Raw genomic sequence first — 22411 nt, 5'->3', positions numbered from 1 at the left:
AACAATAGTTACCATTTATTACAAGCCAGAGAACGCTTGGGTGAACCAGTGTATTTTTAGGAGGCATTTGAATTGAAATATGCCATATTTTCTGCCTCCTAAACTGCAGGAAGGAAGGTTTTCCAGAGGATGGGTGCCACCACCGAGAAGGCCCAACATCAAGGTATTATGTGGCGACACTCTGTTGGTTGCAGAATAACCAGCAAGGCCTCCTCTGAAGACCTTAAAGGTCAGCTGTGTATACATAGTGGGAGGCTGTCTGCTAGATATCCTGATCCCGAGTTGTTTAGGGCTTTGTATGACAGTAACATAACCTTAAACATGGCTCAGTAGCTAATAGGCAGCCAGTGCAATTCTGCAAAAGGTTGCAGAATAGAGTGCTACTGTTCACTTTTCCAGACTATCAGTCATGTCCTCCATAGTACTCCATTCTCCCTCCCACCCAGTTTTCTATTTCCCCCTCTCCAACCGTCAGTCAGGATTCTGTTTCCACTGAGCACACTCAATCCTCTGTGGGCTATTTTGAGGGCGAGGAAATCTCTCCTTATTTTTTTTTTCTACAGGGTTGTTTTTTGTTGTTGTTCAGCAGCAAACTTTGGTGTTCCCCCAAGCCTGCTACTGTCTCCCCTTTGTGTGTGCATGGCGCTGTTTTGGCTATATAAGCAATACCATAGGAAGAGAGGAAGCTGCCTTATAATTAATTAGACCCTTGGTCCATGTAATCCAGAATTGTTAACTGGTAGCAGCTCTCCAGGGTTTCAGGCAGGATTCGTGCCACCCTACCTGGAGATACCGGGGATTGAATCTGGGACTGTCTGCATACAAAGCACGTGTTCTGCCACTGAGCTACGACTCTTCCCCTTAAATGTCACTTATATGACACTTACAGCCTGAACATCAGAAAGAGAAAGAATGATCAACTACTTCAACACAGTACTGGGAAAATGGAAGAGGGAACTTCTCTTTCTTCTTCTCACCTTCTGTGTCTACCTTTTTCTGTTATAACAGTTTTATTGCAGCTCTTCTAGGTTAATAGAGAGGACATATTTGATGATCATACACACGTGACAGAACATTATTTCTCTCAGATGTTCTCAAAGTAATGATACAACTGATGTTCTCTAAATCCCTCAGATCTCAATACCTGGTGAAGGAGATACTGTTAACATCATTATTGGTTTTATTGTTGGTTTTAACTGTTGTTTTTATTGTTGGCTTTTATTGTTTTTATGCTTTTATCACTTTTAATATTTTAACTGTTTTTATGTATTTTATTGTCGTAAGCTGCCTTGGGAGGGCGTCTGCCCTGAAAGGCAGCCAAGAAATATAAATAAATAAATAAATAAGAAAGATACCCCTTATCTTCTTCCCATAAAGATGCAAGCCTGCATGATTTTGCTTCTTCCAGCCATACATGTGAACCTCACAATAACCCTACGTGATAGGTTGACTATTATGCCTAATTTATAGCTGAGAGGCTGAAATGGAGAGGCTGTTATTGATTCAAAACAATCCATTAAACACACACACACACATTTTGATTTGAATGTGAGACGCTGGCACCAAATAAATTGGTCTGCTAAATCACCTGCTTATGGCATAACAAAATCATAATCCCCAAGCCCAGGTATTAGTCAGATACTGTCAGTGTAAAGTTGTTTCAATGTTATTATTTCAAAATAGTAACAAAGACGAACACCTTTGGTTCATGAAGCTCTTTCCTAATTGCAGTCATTCAGTACTTTCAACTTGGGGTGGTGGTGGAGAGAGACAATTAAGAACTTTTCTTTGGTTGGCAGAGCTCTCTACCTTTTCCCTGTTGAAGAACAGAATCAACACACTATCTAGGAGCTAAAGTACATGTTTATTTTTAGCTCTCTCTCACAGCGAATAACCCTGACAATGTAGGGCACTAGAAAAATATAACACATCGGTGGTCTCAAGCTGAAATGATTTAATGGGTCCGGGAACAATGCTGCCTGAAACATAAACTGAATTTTTGAGTATGGTGGGGAGGGGAAACAAGAAGACATAAATTTGCAAGGCAGGGAAAAGACAGAGCCAAGTTGGAAGATAGGCTTTCTCAGTTTACTTTCAGAAGCATGAGGGGTCAAGTCAACCATTTTGTCAGAGCAACAGATATGGAGGAAGAATGAATATACAGCGACCATATACAATTTGCCAAAACAAAGGAAATACATCACCAACAGAGGAGGACAAAGATTTCCACAAAATATGCACATGCTAATTTATAGGTATAGTTGCAAATTTAGAAATAACATCTGTAATTGAAATATAATACATGATTCCAATACATAGGAAGCCTTTGACCAGGTGACCTGTGGGCCTTCCTGTTCAGTCTCCTGTTCAGGCACTACCTTCTGATGGGCAACTGCAAGGTCCCTGCTGTTCTGTTCTCCCTTCTTATGGTTGCAGCTCGAACTGTGTACAGATCACCTCTTGAAATTTTCCACCCTAGTTGTGGGCAGAGAAATGTGGGGGACAATTTCACTGAATTTCTCCAGGGAAAGGAAAAGGATCAGTGAAAAGGAATGATCAGTGAACGTTACGCCAAGAAGTCTGAAAAGTGGCAAAGTGGAGGAGGGGGTGGAGAATTGTGCTTTGGGGGGCTTTTTGTTGATGTGCCTGTGTGCGTGCGTGTGTGGTGGTGGTGGGGTTTGCTCAATTGCTACAGATTAGACGCAAAGAGAGCAGAAGCCTCCTTTGAACTTTGATAAAAGCAGAGCACCTGGAACCATTTCAAAGTTCTGCAGCTGTTGGTGTTTCTGCAGTTTCAGTTAAAATGTGTAGACAATAGCAGTTGTTCAGTTTTATCTCGCAGTGAAGATTTGCAAAGAAGGGCTCCAGAATGGATTTGGAGCAGGACTTTCAAATACAGCCCCATCCAAACTGAAGGCGAATCAAGCAGATCTAGTGGTGTTCCTATCTAACTGAACTGGCAGCCTTGATGGTGCGTCTAGAGAGAAATAATATCTGGGTCTTTTAGCATTTACAATGGAGACTCTTTTTTGGATATTTAATTAACCAGCAAATTGGCTAAATGAATAAGATTAAATAGCTGAGTAAGCTGAAGATCAGAGTCAGACATGGATTAATTCATAATTAAATTTTATACAACTGTGACTGGTTGATACCTCTCTCTTAGGGTGCTTCCAGATGGAGGGCTCTCAGCACTAAGGTTCAGAAGGCATTGTGCAACTATTCCATTTTCTTCCTTAACAGATTTTTTTTTTCTGTTAAGAAAAAAGATGGAAGAAGCTGTGGGAAAACATGGGAGGGCTACAAATTGGAGATGTCATTGTCTGGAAAAAAACCCCCCCCCCCCAATTCTGTTAATGAGGCAGTGCAATTGCACAATAAAAGCCTTATCTGGAAGCACCCAGGAGTACATGGTAGAACGTAATAGCCAATCAAAGCGGCCAACGTCCCATAGCAAAAGATGCACATGCCAGAGGCATCTGGGGAAGGATACTGTGTATAGGTGTTTTTATGCAGATGCTAGAAGACTCTGAGCCAAAATGGGACAGTTGGAGTGCTTGATTTTAAAGGAAATCCTGGACGTAGTGGGCATTACAGAAACTCGGTGGAGTGGAGAGAACAGGTGGGATATAGTCATCTCAGGATATAAACTCCATAGGAAGGACAGGGAGGGGCATACTGGAGGAGGTGTTGCCCTGTATGTCAAAGAGGGCATGGTGTCGAGTGGACTAGAACAGCTAAAAAGGGTAGCCTCTTCCACAGAAGCCAATATCAGGCTCCAAAACTGAACATGCTATTGTCCCCCAGGCCAGAATGCTCAGAGTGACCTTGAGATGGAAAACAAAATCAGGAAGGAGGCCTCCAAATAAGGAAGTGTTGTAATAATGGGTGACTTCAATTCCCCCCAAGTGATTGTGCCTTAGAACATGGAACCGATCAGAGGGGAGGCAACATTGGATTTAATCCTAAGTGGTGTCACCCAGGACCTAGTATGAAATGTAAATGTTGTTGAACCAATTGGAAACAGTGATCACAGTGCTATCAGATTTAATGTATATTTAAGTGAAAAATTGCCCAGGAAGTCCAGCACAGTCACATTTGACTTCAAAAGAGGAAACTTTCTCTAAATGAGGGAACTGGTAGAAAGGAAGTTAAGGGGGGGGGGTGAAGAGGATAAAATCCCTTCAAAATGCTTGGAGATTACTCAAAACCACAATAATAGAAGCCCAGCTAAAATGTATACCACAGGTTAGGAAAGGTAGCACCAAGTCCAGGAGGTCACCGGCATGGTTAACGAGAAGTGTTAAGGGAGCTATTAGAGAAAAGAGAGCTTCCTTCAGAAAATGGAAGTCTTGCCCAAGTGAGGAAAACAAATGGGATCACAAGCTTGCACAAAGGCAATGCAAGCAGACAATAAGAGATGCAAAAAAGCATTTTGAAGAGCATATCGCTAACAACATCCAGGCCAACAATAAAGAATTCTATAAATATATCAGAAGCAGAAAACCAGCTAGGGAGGCATTTGGACCATTGGATGACAATGGAGTTAAAGGAGTACTAAAGGACTGTAGGGATGTACGAAACTCCGCTTACCTGGCTCCGCCGGGTTCCGCTGGGCGGGGGAGGTGCTCCGTCCCTCCCCCCGGAATCCTGGCTGGACGGCTCCGCTCCGCGGGGATTCCGCAGTGCCACCAGCCAGCTCCGCCAGCAGCCGGACATCCGGCCGCTGGCTAGCAGGGATGCAAATGGCGGCAGCCATAGCCGCGGCTGTTTGCGTCCCTGAATTCAGCCGTGATAGGCTATGTAAAGACTTAAGTAGTCTATCATGTCTGGGTTAAAAACAAAACAAAACAACGCGTATGCAAATGGCAGCAGCTATGGCCGCCGCCATTTGCGTTCCTTATTTTTGGCCGTCTTAGTCTACGTAAATATTTACGTAGACGAAGACGAAGACAAGAAAGGTGAATGCAAGTAGCATAGCGGATGCTATTTGCATTCCCCTTTATTTTCACAGTCTTACTCTATGTAAATATTTACGTAGACTAAGACGGCGAAAATAAGGAACGCAAATGGCGGCGGCCGTAGCCACCGCCATTTGTGTACGCGGTTTTTTTTTTAACCCAGACGCGATAGGCTATGTAAGTCTTTACGTAGTCTATCACGAATGGGGGGGGGGGAAACAGATTGCAAATGGCGGCGGCAGCGGCAGCCGGTCGGAAGACCAGCCGCCGCTGCCGAAGCCGTTGCCAAAGCCGCCGCTGTCTGGAACATCCGCCCCAGGTAAGTCTCGTCCCGGGGGGGATCTGCGGGGGGGCGGGGGGGGTGGCAGGCCATTCCGCCATGGAGTTCGGGGGGCCAAATGCACTGGCATTTGGCCTCACCAAGATCCATGGCGGAATTCTCTGACATCCCTATAAAGGAGGACAAGGAGATTGCAGAGAAGCTGAATAAATTATTTTCATCCGTCTTCACTGCAGAAGATATAGGACAGATACCTGTGCCTGAACTGATGTTTTCAGGAAGGGAGTCTGGGGAACTGTGCAAATAGTGGTGACAAAAGATGAAGTTCTCAATGTTATTGACAAACTGAAAGCAAATAAATCACTGGGCCCAGGTGGTATCCATCCTAGAGTTCTCAAAGAACTCAAATATGAAATTGCTGATCTTCTAACCAAAAATATGCAACATGTCCCTAAGGTCAGCCCTTATACCAGAGGACTGGAAGATGGCCAATGCAACAACAATTTTCAAAAAGGGATCCAGATAGGATCCCAGAAATAACAGGTCAGTTAGCTTAACGTCTGTTCTGGGTAAATTGGTTGAAAGCATTATTAAAGATAAAATTAGTAAGCATATTGAAGGACAAGCCCTGCTGAAAAAGAATCAACATGGCTTCTGCAAAGGTAAGTCCTATCTCACTAGCCTTTTAGAGTTCTTTGAGAGTGTCAATAATCATGTAGACAGGGGTGATCCAGTAGAAATTGTTTACTTGGACTTCCAAAAGGCTTTTGACAAAGTCCCTCACCAAAGATTTCTGAGCAAACTTAGCAGTCATGGAATAAGAGGACAGGTCCTCTTATGGATCAGTAACTGGTTAAAGAACAGAAAGTAGAAAGTAGGAATAAATGGTAAATTCTCCCAAAGGAAGGAAATAAATAGCGGGTCCCACAGGGATCAGTATTAGGACCAATGATTTTCAACCTGTTCATAAATGATCTGGAATTAGGAGTGAGCAGTGAAGTGGCCAAGTTTGCAGATGACACCAAAGGGTGGTTAAAACAAAAAAAAAGGATTGTGAAAAGCTCCAAAAGGTTCTCTGCAAACTGGGAGAATGGAAATCTAAATGTAGGGATGGCGGAGAATTTCTCCCTGAAACTTCGGGGGGCCGAGCGCCAACGTGTTCGGCCCCCCGAACAAGTTTCGGGGATAAATCCTCTGCACCTCCCCTGCCCCCCGCACCCCCCCCCCGGGACGGGACTTACCTTCGCCGAATGTCCCTCCCGGCGGCGGGTCCGGCCGGCGGTTCGTCGGGTGTTCATGCGGGGCGGGAGCGGCAGCCGGTCTTTCGACCGGCTGCCGCCGCCGCCATTCCAATGAAAGAAAAACAAAACAAAACGCCCCCTGATAGGCTACGTGACGATTAACGTAGCCTATCACGGCTAGATTTGCAAAGTCAGCCGTGATAGGCTACGTCAATCGTCACGTAGCCTATCACGGGTGACTTTAAAAAAAAAAAGCGCGTACGGATAATGGCGGTCCCCATAGGGAGCCGCCATTCCCATTCCTTATTTGGTCGCTGTAGTCTACGTAAAGGTTTACGTAGACTACGGCAACCAAATAAGGAATGCGAATGGCGGCTCCCTATGGGGGCCGCCATTAGCGTACGCACTTTTTTTTTTTTTAAAGTCACCCGTGATAGGCTACGTGACGATTGACGTAGCCTATCACAGCTGACTTTGCAAATCTAGCCGTGATAAGCTACGTTAATCGTCACGTAGCCTATCAGGGGGCGTTTTTTGTTTTTTTTTAAACTTTTGAGTTTGCGGCCGGGCGAGGCGGGAAGCCTCCCCCCCGGCCTGAATTTCGGCCGGGGCGAGGCGGGAAGCCTCCCCCCCTGGCCTGAACTTCGCGGGGGGAGCAGCGAAGTGCCTCCCCCCCACCGTGAACAACCTTCGAGGACAGGTAAGGGACTTTCGTCCACCCCTATCTAAATGGCAAAAGCAGTTCAATGTAGCAAGTGTAAAGTGATGCACGATGGGGCAAAAAAATCTAGGGATGGATGAAAGTCCCTTACCTGTTCTCGAAGCTTGCTTCGCGGTGGGGGGGAGGCGCTTCAGTTCTCCCCCCGAAGTTCAGGCGAGGGGGGGGAGGCGCCCCACCTCGCCCGGCTGAAATTCAGGCCGGAGGGGAGGCGCCCCATCCCTCGCCGGCGAAATTCAGGCCGGGTAGAAGCGCCCCGTCTACCCAGCTGCGAAAAAAAGTAAGAAAACACACACACACACACCTGTGATAGGCTACGTAACGATTTACGTAGCCTATCACGGCTAGATTTCCAAAGTCAGCCATGATAGGCTATGTAAATCGTCACGTAGCCTATCATGGGTGACTTTGAAAAAAAAAAAAGCACGTATGCAAATGGCGGCTCCCATGGGGACCACCATTTGCATTCCTTATTTTGACACGTCTAGTCTACGTAAAGATTTATGTAGACTACAGCGAAAATAAGGGCAACGCAAATAGCATTCCCTTATTTTCGCCGTAGTCTACGTAAATCTTTACGTAGACTGGACGTGACAAAATAAGGAACGCAAATGGCGGCGCCCATTGGCCGCCACCATTTGCATATGCGCTTTTTTTTTTCAAAGTCACCCGTGATAGGCTACGTGACGATTTACGTAGCCTATCACGGCTGATTTTGGAAATCTAGCCGTGATAGGCTACGTAAATCGTTACGTAGCCTATCACGGGTGTGTGTGTGTTTTTTTTACTTTACTTTTTTTTTTTGCAATGGCAGCGGCAGCGGCAGCCGGTCGGGATACCGTCCGCTGCCCCCGCCCCCGCCGAAACGCCGCCGGGACCCGCTGCCAAGAGGGACATTCGGCCACGGTAAGTCCCATCCCGGGGGGGGTGGGGGGCCGGCGGAGAATTTCCCCACCAATTTTGGGGGGCTGAATGCGTTGGCATTCGGCCTCCCAAAGATTCGTGGAGAAATTCTCCGCCATCCCTAAAGAAATCCCAACTTCAAGTATAGCCTGATGAGATCTGAGCTAGCAGTGACTGACCAGGAAAGAGATCTTGGGGTTGTAGTGGACAGCTCAATGAAGATGTCAACCAAATGTGTGGCCGCTGTAAAAAAGTCAAACTCCATGTTAGACATAATTAGAAAAAGGAATTGAGAATAAAACTGCCAATATCATACTGCCCCTATCCAAATCTATGGTGCGATCACACTTGGGATACTGTGTACAGTTCTGATCACCACACCTAAAAAAAGGTATTGTAGAGCTGGAAAAGGTGCAGAAAAGGGCAACTAAAATGATCAAGGGGCTGGAGCATCTCCCCTATGAGAGAAGGTTACAACAGCTAGGATTGTTTATTTTGGAAAAAAGGAGGGTAAGGGGAGACATGACAGAGGTTTACAAAATTATGCATGGTGTCGAGAATGTGGATAGGGAGACATTTTTGTCCCTCTCTCAAAATACTGAACCCAGGGTCATCCTATGAAGCTGATTGGTGGGAGATTCAGGACAGATAAAAAGAAGTACTTCACACAGTGCACAGTGAAACTATGGAACTTGCTTCCATAGTATGTGGTATGCTTAAAGCCATCCAAAGCCAATTTGGATGGCTTTTAAAAGGGGGTTGGACAAATTCCTGGAGGAGAAGGCTGTCAATGGCTACTAGTCTTGATGGCTATGTGCTACCTCCAGTACCAGAGGCAGGGAACCTATGTACACCAGTTGCTGGGGAACATGGGTGGGAGTGTGCTGTTGTGCTCATGCCCTGCTTGTGGGTTCCTGGTCAACAGCTGGTTGGCCACTGTGTGAACAGAATGCTGAACTAGATGGACCCTTGGTCTGATCCAACAGGGCTCTTCTTTGGTTCTCATGTTCACCCTTGGTCTTGGCATGGCATGGCACAGCATTTTCTGTCAGGAAACAAACAAAATGGGAGCCCAGAAATAATGAATGGGTGTCCCTAGTCCTTTCAATGAGGAGGTGGGATGTGTGCATTTGGTCTTCCCTCTGCAGCCGCTCCTTCATTCTTATATCCTGCAGCTACTGGGAATAGTTGGGGAAGACTATTTGTTGTTTCACTCCCATTGTCTGAGTTAAGAACACATGGAGTACTGAACAAGGCTTGGAGAGAGATGACCTGGAGCATTGTCCAGCAACAGGGCTCAGGTTCCAAATAGTAGGGCATAAGTTAGGCTTTGCAGGACCTCGGACAGCTCTCCAGAAAGACAGATGTTGCTCTGTCAATGGCCAAAACTCAACTGCGCTCCTAAATCAGGGGTGGGAAATTTGTATCCCTCCAGATGCCATTGGATTATGGGTTGCATCAGCCCTAGCCAGCAAAGCCAATGGTGAGGAATGATGGGACTTGCAGTCCAACAATGTCTGGAGGGCCAAAACAGAGTGTCGGGAAACTGTCGGAACCCAAACTCCGATTTCTGCTGACCCACACCTGTCCATGCCCCTTCTTCAGAGTCGCTTTTTGAGGTATCTAAGAACAGAGACACACCATCTCTTAGCTGGTTATTTCTTTTAGTAGGCATGGGACTAACACAGCTAGTCTCCAGTCTTCCAACTGCTTCCATCATACCTGTTTTCCCAATGTGGCGTAACATTATGAGTACAAGAGCTTAGAGCACACATCTTTTTAAATTCATGCTACAGTAGTATGCAAATCAAAGTTAAGGAATCCATAAATTATCTAATTTTAGATGTATTGCTTAAGCTGCACAGCCTTTAATGGAAATGAGGCCTCCATTGAAAATCAAATTTATTCCTCTATCATTAATGAAGGTTTAGTTTTAGTGATCAGTGTGATCTTTCTGGGATTCATACAACAATCTGGGGGAAATAGGTGCACATTAGAAACGTGTGTCTTGTTTGGATAATTTCTCCCTTGGAATAATTTGCTTCTAACCTTAGATATTAGGTACTCTGTTAGCAATGTTGATTAGGGTGTTTTGTCATATCCAGATGGAGTACAAAGCATAGCTTAATGGACCAGATAGCATGGGTGGAAGCTGTGCAGAGAAGGTATAATGATCTGAATGACTGCCAGCTGTAGCTTTTTGAGGGCCCTTGGGCAAGTTGCCCTCAATGGGCCCTGCCCCTCAATGAGTCTGCCTTTTCACCACCCTTGGCACCAGCTGCTATTGCTCCTCATCTTCTTTCTCCTCATCACTACCACTTGCTTGCTTGACAGGCAGGGAGCCGGTGAGCAAGCAGGCAGTGGCATCTACTGCTCCTCCTTTCCACCACCACTGTTGTCTGGGCCAGAGTGAGAGGCAGATGAACAAGCAGGTTGCAATGGTGAAGAGGAGGAGCAGCTCCAGGGGGCTCTTGTCAGTGGGCCCCTGCTGGGTTGTGAGCCCTTGGCAGTTGCTAGGGATGTTAGAGAATTCTGCCATGGATCTCGGTGAGGCCAAATGCCAGTGCATTCGCCCCCCCGAAATCTGTGGTGGAACGGCCTGCCACGCCCCCGCAGATACCCCCCGGGATGAGACTTACCTGGGGCGGCTCTTCCGGGCAGCGGCGGCTCCAGCGGCGGCTCCGGCAGCGGCGGCCAGTCTTCCAACCGGCTGCCACCACCACCATTTCCAGGCTTGTGTAAAAAAAAAAAAAGACGTGATAGGCTATGTAAAGATATCATGGCTAGGTTTAAAAAAAAAGACAAAAAAGACATGATAGGCTACGTAAATCTTTACGTAGCCTATCATGGTTGGGGGTGGGTTTAAAAAAAAAAAAAGCATACGCAAATGGCGTTGGCTATGGCCGCCGCCATTTGCATTCCTTATTTTTACCGTCTTAATCTACCTAAATATTTACGTAGACTATGACGGAGAAAATAAAGGGGAACGCAAATAGCGTAACGGGTGCTATTTGCGTCCCCTCTTGATTTGCCATTTTAGCCTATGTAAAGATTTACATGGGCTAAAATGGGGAATCAAAAAGGGACGCAAATAGCGCCCGCTACACTATTTGCATTCCCCTTTATTTTTGCTGTCATAGTCTATGTAAATATCTACGTAGATTAAGACGGCCAAAAAGAAGGAACGCAAATGGCGGCAGTCATAGCCGCTGCCATTTGCGTACGCGGTTGGTTGTTTTTGTGTTTGTTTTTACCCAGTGCCCTCCACGGCCAAAAATCCGGCTGCAGACGGCTCTGGCCTGGCCGGGCCTGGCCGGCTGCTCCACGAAGCTGCTGCAGAGCACAGCTGGCCATTTGAGGATTCCGGGGGGAGGAACGGAGCGCCTCCCCCCCAGCCAGGATTCTGGAGGGTGGGACGGAACGCCTCCCCCCCACCATCAACATAATCCGCGAAAGGTAAGTCACTTTCGTACATCCCTAGCAGTTGCCCAACCATGACAACTCTTGACGCCAAGCTTGGTTTGACTTGCTGTCCAGATAATACTCCTTTAAAGGGAACCCCTGCCATGCGTTTTAGCAGATCTAGGCCTGGAGTCCAGTAAGGCTTGAGCAGGTCAGCCCCAGAGGAAGGCAATATTCCAACACCCCAGGAGTGCTTCCATTTTTACTTTAAATGCAACAGGCAAGAGGTTTGGGATTTTGGGGGGGAGGGGCAGGGGTGCAACATTTTGTGCCAGGTTGTGATATCTTTTGATGGAGAGTGCACTAAAAATATTTTAATAAAGAATAAAAATATGGGGTTGGATCCAGGATCTGCCTTCCACAAGAGGAATGGACCTTCTGCACGAGGAAGGGCTCTGGATTTTGGGGATCCCCTCCTCCCCCCCACACACCACAGCTTACACCATTCAGTAGAGGTGAGCATCTACACACTGGATCATTATGATGGCTCTATCATGCCACCTTCAATGGTCTTCAAAGGATTGTGGATCTCTGACTTCAGACAGCTTCAGAAGGTCAATACATTGTTGTTTACAACTTGTCCACAAGGGTGATAGATCAATTTTATTTTTGGAAAAAAATCTGAGAATAAATAACAGCAGGAATCAGACAATTGTAATAATAGTAATGCTTCTTCCTCTCCCTCTCCCTCTCCCCCCCCCTCTCTCTCTCACACACACACACACACACTCCAAAACATACACTATTCAATTTTGCCCAATATATTAGCTGAATCCTGTGTGGTGAATAAATTGTCTCTGATTCCTTTAGTATTCACTCATGCTCATCTTGAGCAGAATGGTCTTTTAATTTTTTTTTTTCACAGAGTCATTTTAGAATGTTTTCCTCCACACCCTTCCTTTCCTTTCCTTGAGGAAATACATTTCCTGGAGCTGCTCTTTGCATTATTTCCTGTGTGGTTGGATTTTTTTGTTCTTTTTGCATGCACTATGAAATCATATTTTTATCCCCTGTACGTTTGTGCATGTGTCTTTGCAGCACATGCTGAGCTGAAAATGGGAGACAATGAGAACATTTCATACATTGCAGGATCTAGCACTCACTCACGCTTAGGTTCCATCATGAGTAATCCTACTGGCATCGATAAAATTGTTCCAGACAAATGTCCAATGTGTGACATCACACTCTGAGGGAATACCCCTATTTGATCTTCCCATCCCCTAGGAGCATCTGTGGCAGTCCTGCTCAGGTGTCTTCCTTTTGGAAAATGAAATCAGTGGGTGCTTGGAATTGGGTTTTCCCTGTCATGGTGCCATGGCAGTGGAATATATTCCTGAGGGAGACCTGCCACAATTTGGAATTTATTTCAGTAGGGTCTGTGTTTTACAGTTTCTCAGGCATCTCTTTTGTTCACTGCTCCCAAATCTGTTCTAGATATGGAGCGGTATACAAATATTGTAAATAAATAAATAAATAAATAAATAAATATTAAATAAATAAATAAAACAAAATAAAATAAAATAATTTGCATTTGTGCTCATTTGCATTGGCATGACTGTGCATTAACTAATGAACGAGTTTGTGGGAAAAAAGTGAAAAGCCAGTCTGGAGACTGCAAGTTCTCGGAATCCACGTGACTTTGGAAAAGCATGGCCTTGTAGGCCCCTTCCAAGTCCAACCCTACTATTCTATGATTCTACTATACTATTCTATGATTCACGTCTGCTGCAAAATCTGCAGGCTGGACTCATAGAAACAGAAATCCAAACTCATTTGAATCTGTTGCAAACATTCCTAGTTGCAGTAATCTAGATAAGGTGACAACTCTGATCATCCCCAGCCATCATGGCAAATGGGATGATGGGAACTGTACTCCAACACATGGAGGAGGCACCAGGTATTGCAGAAGGTTTCTCTACAGGGGTACTAAAGTAACACTTCAAGTTCTTTCACAAATATAGTTGAAGCCATGTTGTACTTTTGCTTTTTGTATAGGCATCACAAACCTTGTAAATCACAGAATATCAGATGGCACAAAGCATATTATGGTTTAAGAGAGAGAGAGAGAGAGAGAGAGAGAGAAGAATAGTGTTATTCTTAGAAGCCACCATACATGGATTGCCCTTTGATTTCTATTGTATTTCTTCATTGCTGGAACAATTTTTTGTTTGTCTTGAACACCACAGCTGCATATTGGGGGATGAATGCTTTGGGATTTGGCTATTCTCTTCAACAATGCCTACATCTCCTTCCTGGTCAATATGTGACCGCACCTGGATCATCTACTACAACAAAAGGAATGTCTGTAGCAGATATTTCCTGTTTCCAACATTTTCCCATTGTTCTTCATCTATCTGGCTTGAACTGTGTCATTAACCAAAAGCATTGAAGTTATCAATGGTAATTGCACAATACCCCTTTTCTTTGAAGACCCTTTTCTTGTAAATTTGCATTATGTAATTTTCAAAGGCACCTTGCTGCTCAGGAAGACGAAGGATATGAGCTGGGAAACATCACTTTTGCAAATCCCGTTAAACGTATTGTTGCAAAACTCTTTTGTGGAAACACTGAAATATGTTTACAACAAATTGATTTTATAATTGTGTGCCTGTGTATAGAGGGGTGTGTGTGTGTATTGTGTATTGTGTGTGTATATATGTGTGTGTGTGTGTGTATGAATCTGTCTTTTTGCTTTCTCTCACTTCTGAATATTTTCAGTCACAAGTTCCATCTTTCCTGTTTCCGCATCAGTTTGAAAACCTTCTTTAAAAAGATCAGACAAAAAAACACTTTTCTTTTTTGTAAACCTTTCTCATAAGATGCATTTTTCTGGCCAATATATGCTTCCTCGGCAAGCCCAATTTCTGCCCAACCCCCCCCATTTTGAAGTGCCATTTTCCCTAACGTAGACATTGTCGTATGCATTAAAAAAAAAAAATAGAGAACCTGCATCACAACATTCTCAGAAGTGTGAAAACCAAACGATAATTGTATTCCAGTTCATATATTGATTCAGGAAATGTGAATTGGTCAGTTCTTACCGAAATGTAAACTAAATGAAATTCTCCCCATCCCTAAAATATATGTACACCCATATGCATATAGTAAAACCTCAAAGTTGTTCTACACAGTACACTGATGAAAAGACTGACTGAGATGGTAGAATTCCAGAATCTAACATTTCAGACTGCAGAGAGGAAGTCATATTTTTCAATGCTCCAAGGAGTTCACGATGGTTTCCCCTCCTTTTAATCTTCTGTCTATGAGGTCAATCAGCAGAGTCACAGGCCAAAGTCACCCACTATACTCCAAGTAGAGTGGGAATTTGAACTCAGAACTCCCTGGTCCTAGTCTGACACTCTAAGTCACAACATCACACTGGCTCAGTGTGTAGCAAACTGGCACATTGTGGGGGGACAGTGACTAAAACTTCCTCTCAAGTGTGGCAGTTTATAACTCACTTCTGATTAGGACCTACAGATGGGTGAGAATTTTGTTTGGTTCATATTGTTTTGAAATGAGAACTTAACAAAATTTGTAAATGTCTTCACAAACCTCATTAAAAAAAAAAGTTGAATGATGTGAAAACGAAACTGACGGATTTATCCATTGAGGCACAGGGCTTTGAGTGCTTAGCTCTTAAAAGTCTGCTTTGAATCCCTGTGTATTCAGCCACGTTGTGGTGCTGAATCAGAGTTGCTACTTTTTTTTCTGACAGGCTCCTCGTCCTCATGGCAGGTAGGTACAACATGATCCCCTCCCTGCTGGGAATAGCTGTACCTATTTAATTTGGCCAGTGCAGATGGGTGAGCATTTTATATGGTTCATTTTTTGATAAGAACTTATGAACGTTCACAAGTTTCTTCATAAATGGGATGGGAAGAATTTGAGATTGGGGGGGGGGGGAAGGAATGTGGGAGAATGCAAAATGGGCAGATTTGTCCATTCCTGGCTGCTGAGATGTGGAAGGTGGGGTGAAATGTGTGTGTGTGTGTGTATGCGTGTGTGTCTGTGTGTCTCTCTCTGTGTGTGTGTGTCTGTGTGTGTATATATATATATATATACAAGTGTGTGTGTATGTGTGTGTGTGTATATGTGTATATACACATATGTGTATATGTGTGTATCTCTCTGTGTGTATACATGTGTGTGTGTACATGTATGTGCATGTGCGTGTGTGGACCCTGACCTGCCATCTAGCACTGTGTGCAGCCCTTGTAGCCAAAAAAGGTTGCCCACTCTTGCCTTATTGGATTTTTGGATTTTGGATCCCCCCCCAATGGATCAATACAGCATCTGTTTAGTGGTTCCCCACATTGTGGGTCTTGAGTAAATATTTGCAAGTAACACCAGTGGTGCAGTGGTGAATTTTGAAGTGCAGACCACTTCAGAATTTGAAGCGACAGTCCCCATACCTATGGCCATAAGGAGAGTCCCCAAATCCTGGCAGCTGTGTGGATCCATACCAACAAATTAGTTCGAGCAGTTTTCATCTCCACGAGAAGCAGGTAGTTTGTAAAGTTAATAGGTCTAAATTGCCTTTTCAAGACCAAGGTGCCCCCCCCCCCCGCAATACTTGCATTACAATCAGGGACAATACATTGTTGCTGGGCAAATTCATTTTCCCCAGCTGCTGTGAGGATTGCAGCTAAGGTGAGAAGGAACAGGGAATTCTGGGGGGTGGGGGATGACATCAGCATCCCTGCTAAGAAGAAACTGCCAGTACTTCATCCCTGGCCCCTCTACACCACTGGGGGACACAGTTGCCCTCTTTGCTCTCTGCATAGCCTTGGACTACTGATAGCTCAGCTGTTATTCTCAAAGCCTGAAATTCCTATAGCCCTATTGTGCCCATGTGTGCCCCAAATAAACTTCAATTGAGTTCAGTGGGGCTTACTTCTCAATGGGTGTACATATGACGGTTGCTGTGGGCTATCTGTTTGCTGGTGTCAAGATGGAGAGGAGGAGGAAGTACCTGGCAACTGCCCAGCATCGGCCAGAAGAGTTCCGCCTCTCCACCCCCCCCCCCCCGGATGACATGTTAGTGGCTGCCTATTATTCAGATGCTGAAGATACTGTCATGATCAGGTACCCGAAAAAATAGGCAGCAGCTGTGGGTAACTTTAGAGTATTTATTATTCACTCATTCATTCTGCTTTATAGCTGCTCTACCCCACAGGCTCAAGCTGCATAACAACAATTTTACTGAAAAACAAAGAGAAAGATTCCTGTCCCTGAAGGCTCATAATCTAACAATTTAGTAACTAGATCTTGTTTTTAATTAGCTTATTATCCATCAGGCACAAGACATTTATGTTTAGAAATCTTTAAAACAGCCGCGTTGCATTAGCAGCTTTATGTCTACAGCTTGGCCCTGTGATTTGCCATCTCGGTTAACATTTGCAGACTGACCCAGCTTCGTCTGTAGAGTTTTTCCACAATGCCTAACTTGGTAAATGAAAGAAAACACAGCCTAGAGCTATGGTGATTGTTTCCGGATAGCAGGATGCTAAGGATCTCTCTTTCCCTCTCTCTCTGTATGTGTGGGTGTGTGCACACGCGCATGCACGCACATGTGCATTACTAATTCCTTCTGGGAGGAGGAGAAGGATCAACCCATCCCTCTGGGAATGAGATGTCCCCAGTTTGCCATGTTTACCTGGTCAGCCAATGCCATCTTCTGGAGCATGGAAGGAAATTTGAAACAAAATGGCTGACTACCATGCTCTAGCGGAAAAGATCGCATGGCTGGGGGGAAAGCTATTGCAAGCCAGTCCTACCGCTGGAACTGCACAATGAGGCAAGCTCACAATGAGGGAAGAGAAAAAACAAGCCCAATCAATGCAGGTGGTGGTGAGATGACAGATTTTGAACTGGAAACTGGAGCAAAAGCTTCCCAGTAGGGCATAAAAGGAGGGAGAAGACAGACCTGTAACCCCACCCTGTCCAATGTTCCAGAGCTTTAATTTTGCTTTAAGCATTGCTGGCTTGGGATGTGAAAATGTTTACAAAACTCCCTTCTTTCACACGTTTATGTGTTTCCTGTTTACATCTTCTTTTCCCCAATCAGTCATTGTTTTGACACCATTTTTTTTTTTAGTTGAAAAGGCTTCTTTGCCACATGATCCTAGCCAATTAGGGATCACGTAGTGAACACCATGCCACTGTGGCATCAGGTAGGCAATCAGACATTGATACATGATGATGTCAATGTAGACAAACAAAACTCTCTCATTGATTTCATACTGCATGAGAGGGAGGAAGCGAGAACATATCCCCATTTTCCAGGCAACCAGGCTGACAGTCCCTGCCTTAGGACTAGGACTGTGCACCATGTCAGCCTGAGGCCCGAACCCCAAGCCGAAGCAGGCTGCTTCAGGTCACTTTGTGCCCCTTCCAAGGTGAAGCAGAGGGGGCACGAAGTGACCCAGAGTAGATCGCGGCTCTACGAAGTACTCGGTGTGCTTCGGAGCTTTGTCCCCCCGGCCCAGCCCCCCCAACCCAGCCCTCCTGGCACTTCCAGATTCTTACCTGAGCCACTGCCTCCATCGCCATCTTCGCCATCACCACCCTCACTGCCACCACCCTCACCACCTTCGCTGCTGCCATCCTCGCTGCTGCCAACTGCTGAGGAGGTTCCAGGAGGTTGCCATTTTAAAAATGGTGACTCCCTGCAGTAAGAGTCACCGTGAGCATCCAGACCTCAGCAGTTGGCAGCAGCGAGGACGGTGGCAAGGGCAGCAGCAGCGAGGGTGGCGGTGAGGGCGGTGGTGGTGAGGACGGTGGTGGAGAAGGCGGCGAAGATGGCAGTGAGGGCAGTGGTGGCGGCAGTGATGGGGGCAGTGGCAGAGAAGGTGGGCGGAGGTGGCAGAGAGGACGACGACGGAGAAGGCAGTGGGGGCAAGGTAAGGGGGTTTGCGCAGGGGCGTCGGGGGGGACCCAAAGTGGGGTTCGACATCTGAACCCCACTTCGGGTTCGGGGCTGAGGCAAGTCAGGAGCCCCCCGAATCTGCCCGAGCCAAATCGGGAGTCAGATCGGGGGGTCCCTGCACAGCCCTACTTAGGACCACACTACTCAAGAGTTTCATTGCCAGCCGGAGCTGCACAGCTTCCAGTTGCCAGAAACATAAAGGGTATGGCCATTGCCCCTCTGTTTTAGCTGCACATCTTAGGTGAATTGACCAGTTTTGTGCTGAGCTCCATCCCTGGACCTGACCAAAACAAACAAACAAACAACCCCCCACACTGGATTCTGCTGTAGATCCCCTTAAAACATGCTGGTTTCGAGACTAGATCAGCCTAAACTTGCTGAGTTTGACTCTGGGCTATGCCCCCAAAGGCACAGCCAGGTAGCAGAATTTTGACTGCAAAACCTGGCCACTCTTAAACAGACGGGAAAGAACAGTTAAAATTCTAGAACATTTCAGCTCCCTGCAGAAATGTTCCCACATGTGCAATCCATGCATGATGGGGGAGGGGCCTGCACTGACTGGCCCCACTCACTGGCATCTGCACATACAGAGTGTGAGCGTCTGTGGCAGGTTGGCCTTTGCACATCTAGCTGCACATGTGAAAGAGCCACATGGTCAGGAAACTGGTGATCAGGGTTCCCAGCTGCGTGGAAGCTTTTGTGTGTACAAGGTGTGCACACAAGGGCTTCCCATATTTGCACATGCAGATGCCAGGGAGCAGGCTAGCAGATGCAGCACCCTCCCCAGTCATGTGTTGACTGAATGCATGGGTGCAATTTCTGAAGAGGGTTTTGGTAGTACTGAAATCTGATTTCTGCAGGTGGCTAGTTAGTATCGTATCCTGGCTCAGCAGAGGGCTCCCAGAGGAGACTGGGTTGCAGTGGACGTTGGGGATGTTGGGGAAATCTGCAATGGATTCCAATGAGTTCAGATTTCAATGAATCCAACGTGTCGATTCTGGAGCAGATCAGAGTTTTCCAAGTTCCACAGAACTGTGGACTGTTTTTTAACTTGGAGGGGGTAATTTGAGCAAATTTGCACTTGTGCTAATATATTAACACAAATGCACATCAGCTCAAGTGGGCTCTCCCACACTGGAGGCATTCAAGACGAGCCTGGACAGCCATCTGTAGGGATGTCAGAGAAATCTGCTGAGGATTCAAATGAGGCTGGATTCTTTGGAATCTGGCCTCAAGAATCCACAGCAGATCGGGACCACTTACCTCTGCGCCAGGCAGACTGGAGATGGAACGACACTCGGCTGCTTCTTGCCAGCCAAAGCCATTCGCCTCCTCCCTGTCCCTGCCGAGTGCCATGTCTTTTTTTTTTAATTCAATCAGGAGGATGTGCCCATAGCCTTATACGCAAATAGAGTCATGAATCTTGCGTATAAGTCTATGTGTCCATAGGCTTATACGCAAGATTCACCGCTCTACTCTGCGTATAAGTCTATGGGCACATGCAGGATGTGCCTATATATGCAAAATAGAGCAGTGAATCTTGCATATAAGCCTATGGACACATAGACCTATATGCAAGATTCATGACTCTATTTGTGTATAAGTCTATGGGCACATCCTCCCGGTCGCCTTTTTTTTTTTTTTTTTAAAGACATGCCAATTGGCAGGGACAGGGAGGAGGCAAACAGCTCTGGCTGGCAGGAGGAAAGGTAAGTGCCCCCAAGCCAGTCCCCCACCCCCCAGAATCTGAGTGGAGCGGAACCGCTCTGGAGAATTCCAGGGGGGAGGAACGGATTGCCTCCCCCCCACAGATTCCCCACCAGAACAGATGGTGGGGAATCCGTACACCCCTAGCTATCTGTCAGGGATGCTCTGACTTGGATTCCTGCAGTGAGCAGGGGGTTGGACTTGATGGTCTTATAGGCCCCTTCCAACCCTACTATTCTATGATTCTATGGAATGAAATTTTCATACACCCCTAAAAGACATCCGATTCCGTCAATGAGTGCATGATAGAATGAAAGATGCTTGAGAATCTGCAAAAATGCTCTACCCCGTGTCTGGCTTGCCTGGCCACGGGGGGTGGGTGGGTGTGCATTGCGGGCAGCGACAGAGAGAGGAGACATGGGCGACCATCCTGTCCGGTGGTGCCACTGTGGGTGGGAGGAGCCAGAGAGACACTTTTAGCTGTCCAGACCCTTTCTCAACAACTCTTGGAAGCACTGCTCCTTCCTGCCCTCCCTGTATGCAGTGTCGGTTATTCTGGTCGCCTTTTTGGGGGGCCAAGTAGGAATTTTTGGCTCACAGTCTGATTGGCCAGGCCTGTGAGACTTTTTGCCTACTCCGCACTGTAAGTGGGGAGTGTGTGTCCACTAGGTTAATGTGGTCTTATTTGATGGTCAAGCTATTTGGTCACATTTCTCCAGGTAAGCTGCTAGGGACGGGCAATGCTGATGAGAACAGGAGTGATGATCATTCAGAGGCACTGTTTTGATGAGAGGTGATGCCTGCTCTGAGTTTTGCAGCCCCAGTGGGGAGATAAGGGTTATCTGTGAGGCCAACTCACCTCACCCACCTGGTGTTTTGCGGCCTGGAAGGTGGTGACAGGGGAAGGCCTACCTCCCCCAAAAGGGGTAGTACAGGGGGTGGCAATCTCATAGTCGCCACTCAGCAGGCTTTGAATGTTTTTGCCCATTATAGTGCCTAGCTAGTTGCTGGCACAGATTAGTTGCCCATCCAGGTCTTTTCCCCTTTGCAGATTGATCAATATATGTGGCCCAGTTTGATACCTATTACTTGTGTCTCATCTCCTTATTTCCCACCCTTTATGCTCGCAATATGGGTGGAATGGATTTAACAAAATCCATACATGCCTAGTGGTGGTACCTCTCAGTGGAGGCTGGTTGCTCTGATGTCGAGTGAATTGGGCAATCGGCAAAGCAAGGCAAGGCCAGTCAGGATTCTGGACAGATCACTGGCTGAAGCCCACCCATGAACAGCAATTATATCAGCAACATGCAGAGGCCATCTGAAGCCCTCTGAAGCCTGGCAGGTCTGGACCTGCTGTTCACCTCCTCCGGGGAGTAACTTCTTAAGTGCCATTGTCCAGTTTTGTAGCTGCTGGGTCCTATCGCAGAGAGGCAATGAGAAGAACTACATCAGAGGAGTCTGGTAAAGCCATGTCTTCTGGCTTGGAAGGTCCTGGAGTAGCGATTAGAAGTTACTGGTTGAACGCTTCTCCCCCTCTGAGTCTTCTTCTGAGCCACAGGGGGATTGAGGCCAGAGAACGTCGCCGTTAGCAGACTGCATTAGCGATTATTGCTTTGAAGGTGTCAGAGGAATCTGTGTGCTTTAAGCAACTCATATGTGAAGTTGCATTCTTTGGCATTTGCTTTCCCTCAGAAACATCCCATCAAACTCCATACATAGACTGGATGCCATTTCATTTATGAGCCCCAACACCAATTGGGAAGAATATAGGAATTAAATTATTGTGTTCGTTCAAGCCAAACACACCTAAAAACACTTTAGATAATAGGTGTTGCATTTCTTGATTAGCTACTTTTATAGTTCAATAAAGTGGAATGAAAATACATAGATGAATGGTTCCACAGGAGTCATTTCAGGAGACTACCATTAAAAAAAATAGTACCCAGGTCTGAACATCTGCACATATAAAGTTACCAGCACTTCTTTTAACTTCCTTTGATCTTGGGGAATAAGGAAAGTGAAGACAGAATTTTGCCCCTAGTCTGAATGTGTGTCTTTTTTAAAAACACTAGTGGAAAGCAGTGAGTGATGAAGATATTCCCCTCCTCACCACAACCCACCCCTACTGAAATGTGACGAATCTGATCCAGTCCCCATGAAAATGAACATTCTCAATTCATGGTGGGTTTCAAGTGTTTGTAAATT

General features: G+C 46.0%; 1 long non-coding RNA gene across 1 annotated transcript in view; it reads right to left on the bottom strand.

The window, feature by feature from the left end:
* Nucleotides 1-1844: 1844 nt before the first annotated feature.
* LOC146345140 (uncharacterized) overlaps nt 1845-22411 on the bottom strand; it is a 38506-nt gene continuing 17939 nt past the window's right edge. Inside the window, exons 2-4 of the long non-coding RNA XR_014791887.1 lie at nt 12007-12186; nt 10743-10836; nt 1845-2475 (exon numbers count right to left, since the gene is read on the bottom strand). This is a non-coding gene — a long non-coding RNA (uncharacterized LOC146345140). The remainder of the gene's footprint in view (nt 2476-10742; nt 10837-12006; nt 12187-22411) is intronic.

The sequence above is a fragment of the Heloderma suspectum genome, chromosome 5 (assembly GCF_057233095.1).
Source record: "Heloderma suspectum isolate Gila_16-S chromosome 5, 16-S_ref, whole genome shotgun sequence".
Classification (NCBI taxonomy): Eukaryota; Metazoa; Chordata; class Lepidosauria; order Squamata; family Helodermatidae; genus Heloderma; species Heloderma suspectum.
The sequence above is the reverse complement of the archived record's forward strand: the minus strand, read 5'-3'. Positions and strand labels throughout refer to the sequence as shown.